Below are 7,032 nucleotides of genomic sequence, written 5' to 3'. Positions count from 1 at the left end.
ATATACACACTACTATACAGAGATTAATGTGGGTGTCCATGACATGAAAATATTTGTAGTTTAAATAATAATTCAAAAAATGTGGAAGCTCAAGCCCAAATAAGCAACTACACTTTAGAAACAAGCCCAAAAAAACGCAACCGACAACTAACCAATATTTACAAGCAACTTTACAGAAACCAAGCACAAAGTCGCTTATAATAAGCCGACATGGCAACGCTGAGCTGTGGGCCAGTCGGGAGACACTTCCTGTCTTCAAGCCCCGCCCCCTCTCCCATTGAACCACCAGCCAGGGTTTCCCTTTCTGGCGCCGCCCACTTTCACAGATGAACGCCGTTTGATTGGATGCTTGTCAAGAGACCACACCCCATTGGAAGAAAAAAAAGGAAAAAAGAGTTTATACTTTAGTTGCGCTCTGGTGTCGCGCGCAGCCGAAAATAGCCGGATCTACAAGCTCACAGGGCGTCGCTGCTGTGACGCCCTCTGAGCTTGTAGATCTGGCTATTTTCGGCTGCGCCGTGAGCAACACCAGCACACAACTGAAGTATAAATCATCATCAGCCTTTAACGTATCCTTTTCAATGAATGCCGGCACATGTATTCAAGACGTTCCTCTCTTCCCAAATAAGGATCGATGGACGCCTGAGAGAACGATGGAAGGGGCTTTTGCGTCTTTAATTGTGCAAATTAATATTACATGATCTTTAAGGCATCTTTTTAACCTCTCATATATATATATATATATCATATTTTTATTTTTTTTTCATTCTGTTTTCATGGAAGGAGTTATGATGGCAGCAGATGCATAGCATTTTGGAGCCTGCTGAAGACATTTTAGCCAGTGCAGATGAGATCATTTGAAAAGCAAATGTTCTACCCACACACCCTCTGCAGTTGCTAGAACCTTGTCTGTTGTGTCATCAGACCTCAAGGACAAGATTCCCTGTACTAGCAGAGAACACAAAATATAGATAGATAGATAGATAGATAGATAGATAGATACGTAGCAATACATACATACATACATACATACTGTATGTACATACATACATATACTGTAGGCATATATGTACGTACGTACATATATATATATATATGTATATATATATATATATATATATATATATATATATATATATATATACATATATATATATATATATATATATATATATATATATATATATATATACATATATATATGTATATATATATACATATATATATATATATATATATATATATATGTATATATATATATATATATATATATATATATATATATATATATATATATATATATATATATATATATATATATATATATATATATATATATATATATATATATATATATATATATATATATATATATATATATATATATATATATATATATATATATATATATATATATATATATATGTATATATGTATATATACATACAGTACGTACATAGCCTACATACATAAATACTGTATGTACATACATACATACATACTGTACATATACGTACGTACATACATACACACACATACATATATATATTTATGTAGGCATGTACACATACGTACATACATACATACATACACACATACATACACACACTCACGCACGCACACACGCACACACACACACACATACATATATACATACATAAATACATAGCCTACATACAGTGCTGGGCACTGGTGGCTTAAGTATATAGCTAATAGCTAAGCTACTAGCTTACATTTCCCAGCTTGTGGATAGCTACACTAACATCATGTAGCTTTTTGTAGAAGTTAAGCTCTTTTTTCACTATGTAGTTGGGTAGCTTGACAAAAGCCACATCACTACATTATCTGGCACATGAACATAATATGGGACAACAGATGAGCTGGGACTTTGGAGTGCAGTTTGTCCATTACAACAAAGAAAATCATTTGTAGCTTTTACACAGTTATTGTGTTGTTACATTACATTATGTCCATGAGAGAGAGAGAGAGAGAGAGAGAGAGAGACTATCTATGACAACCATTTATTGGACAGCACTAAACTGAGCCCAGAGCAGAGCACTGCACAGCAATCTCATTAAAATAAGCTGCTGCTATTTTCAGCTCGTAATCGAGCTGGAGAGCTTGATTAATCTGGCCTTGGTCAGATCTCAACCCTCTCCATTGGTTGACCACCACCATAAGATACCCCCCACCCCCACCCCCCTCCAACCCTTCCACCATCACCCATTTCTAACAAATACACAGAATTTGCCGTTATTGCTGTGTGTTTTAGTCAGGGCTCTGGCTAAATGCCATTCCTACAATCTATCTTATGCTGTCACCATACCTATTTAATATATTATTCCAATTTCTATATCTTAACCACTTGAGCCCTATTCAAATTTCTTTGCTGATCCACAAGTTCACAACAAGTCTTATCATGACGCGCGGCAAGCTTTTAAATCTTTTTTTTTCTTCTGTCTTTCTTTTGAGGTAATGAAAAAGATAATAATTAGGAAATGCATAAGAATGGAGCCGCGACCCTACAATGGGTCCCGACCCATTGTTTGGAAAACACTGATGTATGCTAAGCCCCTCAGCTGGTGTCTCTGCCCTGCAGTCCCTAAGGCAGACCCCACCCATTCTATAGTATCCTGTAGCATGTTTCACTCCACCCCAGTCTCCTGTGCTGCTGGGCCTGTTGGGGTGGTTTAACTGCACAATGAGTTTCAGTGTTGCCATGTCCGCTTATTATAAGTGACTTTGGGCTTGTTTTTCTGTAAAGTCGCGTGTAAATATTGGTGGTTGGGTTGCGTCTTTTTGGGCTTGTTTCTAAAGTCTAGTAGCTTATTTGGGCTGGCTTCCTAATTAAAAACAGTGGTTCTCAAACATGTTCATGTCAAGGACCCCCCCAAATGAATATGTATTTGGCCACCGAAAGTATTTTGTGCCAGGGACCACCATACAAGATTTGTGCAGTTAAAATGTTTCAAATATATTCAAAATATTTAAATTTTTTTCAAGACTTTAAAGAAAATAGTAGATATTTTTTGGATATTTTCAAGTGATGTATATAGGTTCAAAGTGGTAAAACGGATTTTGATGCTACATTAACTTATTTGGCTGGGCACCCCATTTGTGTGTGTGTGTGTGTGTGTGTGTGTGTGTGTGTGTGTGTGTGTGTGTGTGTGTGTGTGTGTGTGTGTGTGTGTGTGTGTGCGCGCACGCGTGCGTGCGTGTGGGTGGGTGGGTGGGTGGGTGGGTGGGTGGGTGTGTGTGTGTGTGTGTGTGTGTGTGTGTGGGTGTGTGGGTTTGTGTGTGTGTGTGTGTGTGTGTGTGTGTGTGTGTGTGTGTGTGTGTGTGTGTGTGTGTGTGTGTGTGTGTGTGTGTGTGTGTGTGTGTGTGTGTGTGTGTGAGAGAGAGAGATCATGCGACCTAGTTGCTTCTTTTGGGCTTGTTTTCGTAGACCTGGCCGCTTGTTACTGTTGCACAATCTGGCAACACTGGTAGGTTTCCTTATGGTCTCTCTTTGCATAACCGACTACCGGTCCAGGTGTCTGTCTCAGGTGCTAGACAAATGAAGGCACAATTGTGTGTTCAGTCCATCCGTGTCACTTGAAGCACAAACTTGAAAATGGGGTCAGATTATGACATTTAAATTGTATTATCATTAGTTAATACTATAGTTATATAAGAGATTGCTGCATTTGGCAGGTTTCAATGAGAGCAAACTTTGCGACTTTGTCTGCCCACCCACCAACCTTTCTCTATCTCTGTCACTTATTTTCTTTCCTTTTTAGATCATCCTGGCCAGTGTATAAGGGGGACTGGGGGAGGTTAAGGGTTATACTTTGGACTGCATCACAGATTCTGGAGCAGTCTGTAGGCTAGTGTGTGTGTGTGTGTGTGTGTGTGTGTGTGTGTGTGTGTGTGTGTGTGTGTGTGTGTGTGTGTGTGTGTGTGTGTGTGTGTGTGTGTGTGTGTGTGTGTGTGTGTGTGTGTGTGTGTGTGTGTGTGTGTGTGTGTGTGTGTGTGTGTGTGTGTGTGTGTGTGCGCGCGTGCGCGTGTGTGTGTATATGAGTGAGTGAGTGAGTATGTTTTTGGTGATGATCGAGATTATCTACCTTGCACTGTGAGCTACTGACAGCTGAGTCCAGTGGATCTGATCTGAGCCAGGCCTACTGTTGAGGCTCAGAGTAACTACTGACTGCTGAGTCCAGTGGATCTGATCTGAGCCAGGCCTACTGTTGAGGCCCAGAGTAACCTGAGCCCAGTGGATCTGATCTGAGCCAGGCCTACTGTTGAGGCCCAGAGTAACCTGAGCAGAATGTCAGCTGTGTCAGCAGTTCCTCCCTATGTGCATCACACTATGTGCTCCCCACGGAAACTAAGTTCCTCTCTATAGATGCACAGTCATTTTGAGCTAAACAAGTAGACCAGTGGTTCTCACCCATTTCAGGCTGTGACCCCCCCAAATAATCATATTTTAACTGGGGACCCCCAACCCTGACAAGAACTTGGAATGTCGGCATTCAATTTGGTTTGACTTGGTTCCACAGACAAATATTGTGAAAAAAAGCAGCTCTACAAGCTCGCAACGGGAACACGAGGCGTTGGCTAATAAAAAAAAAGGAATCCTCTTTCTTATAGCCTCTTATTTGACAATTTGGCCAATGTTTGACAGTTTTTATAATAGGCTATAGTTTGTTCACTTTGTTGATTACTTTTGATGCAGTTATGGTCTTTTTATTTTCTTAAAATATATATTTCTATTTTCTTTTCCCCTCGTTTTGAGGTATTAAAAAGGACTTAAAAGTCCTTAAATTGACACTTCACTGTCCTCTGGGGACCCCCCCCCCCCAAAAGAAATCATATGGGGACCCCCTTGGGGGTCCTGGCCCACAGATTGAGAACCACTGAAGTAGACGGAATAATCTAACATTGTTCAAAGGTATGTCATTTTATTGTGTCAATTTTTTTGTAAATACCATACCTATACACACACACACACACACACACACACACACACACACACACACACACACACACACACACACACACACACACACACACACACACAAGGAAGTCTATAGATTCACCTTGTGAGGGTCCAGCAGAGCATGCACTCATTCCCCGCTGATGGTTCTTAAATGATTGATTCTCGGAGTCATTAATTCATCACTTCACGCCAGATCACCCGCGGGGAGCCGGTCACAAAGCACCTGTAGCTCAACATCTCAGGTTTCTCACAGAGACACAGAGCCTGGCTGCCGCTATAACGCAGACCTGATCACTGCTGATACCTTATTGATGCAGCCTCTGTTGCCATGTCAACCTGCTAGCAGTACCCTCCATATAAGTTAGGTGAGTTGTAGGTCAGCCAGAAGCTGGTTGTGTAGTCACTCAGCACAGACATATTACATTGTTTGCCAGACCCAAGGGGTCGGGCTTACATGAGGCTTTGTATCTGTTTTCTCCATACATGGGCATGGTCACTTTGTCCCCCGGCCCCAGCCAAAAAAAGTCTGTCCCCCTTTCGTCATAGAAGGGACATATAAGGGACACACGTCATGCGAAGCCCGGCCATTCAGATTTCTTCAACCACTAGGGGTCTGGCAGTACCAGGTCTCCTGGTTCCCTAGTTATATTACATACTGTCTGTCTGTCTGTCTGTCTGTCTGTCTGTCTGTCTGTCTGTCTGTCTGTCTGTCTGTCTGTCTGTCTGTCTGTCTGTCTGTCTGTCTGTCTGTCTGTCTGTCTGTCTGTCTATTTACCTACCTACCTACCTACCTACCTACCTACCTACCTACCTACCTACCTATCTGTCTGTCTGTCTGTCTGTCTGTCTGTCTGTCTGTCTGTCTGTCTGTCTGTCTGTCTGTCTGTCTGTCTACCTACCTACCTACCTACCTACCTACCTATCTATCTATCTATCTATCTATCTATCTATCTATCTATCTATCTATCTATCTATCTACCACCACTACACCTCTCCCTCTCCCTCTCCCTCTCCCTCTCTCTCTCTCTCTCTCTCTCTCTCTCTCTCTCTCTCTCTCTCTCTCTCTCTCTCTCTCTCTCTCTCTCTCTCTCTCTCTCTCTCTCTCTCTCTCTCGGAATAATCATACTTTCAGGCAGAAAGGCTCAAGTCAATTCAGTGTCAATCAGTGGGGAGACATTACCACCCAGTGGTCATTTGACAACACTACACATAGAGAGCGGTTGGCAGTCAAAGGTGTCCACTGAGTATTATTAGGTTGTGCAGGGCAGCAGTAGCAATGTATTGATCTGCAGTTAATTTTATTGATTATGGCATAGTAATTAGTAGAGTTTGGTCCGAGGGAGTGATCAGATATTATATTAGGCTATACAATATCATTAGCCTCATAATTGCCTAAGTCATATTTTGAAGCTTTTCAGGAAAGAAGAAATGAAAAATTGACTTAGGCCAAAAAATAAAATAATAATTTTGACTTATACGAAAAGTGCCTAAGTCGACACACTCATTTTGCCTAAGTCATATTTATCTGCCTTTATTTATATCTGCCTAAACTCTACTTTTCTACATTTCTGCTTAAGTCAAATAAGTTAGCCTCATAACATGATTGCAAGCATTCTGATTAAGGCTAAGGACATAGGCAATAAGGCACAATGAAGCTGCAGTGTTAGGAGAGCAGAGTTAGGCAGAAATGTCAATTTGGCCACAAAATGACTCATTCATCCACGTCAACCTTTAGACAAATGGAAAACCATAAGGATGTGTGTGTTTTAAAATTCCATATGTGGACAATCCAATTAGTCCAAGTAGTAAATAAACCTTTAGTAGTATAAGTAGGAACAACATTTAGACATCTTCTCTGAAAATCAGGGCACTGTCTAAATGTTTAGCATGGCAATATACACCGTTGGGGCAGCAGCTCATAAAAACGGACACCCTTAACGGATTGGAAGAATTACACACAATCCAGAGCCACTGACGTAAACGTTTAAGCCGTTTAAGGTGGATATTTCCAGTCCTTGAAACTTTAAACACACTGTCAGGATGGAGGTGGAAAG

Source organism: Gymnoscopelus microlampas (assembly GCF_963454915.1).
Source record: "Gymnoscopelus microlampas genome assembly, chromosome: 18".
NCBI lineage: Eukaryota > Metazoa > Chordata > Actinopteri > Myctophiformes > Myctophidae > Gymnoscopelus > Gymnoscopelus microlampas.
This window is presented reverse-complemented; position numbering follows the sequence as displayed.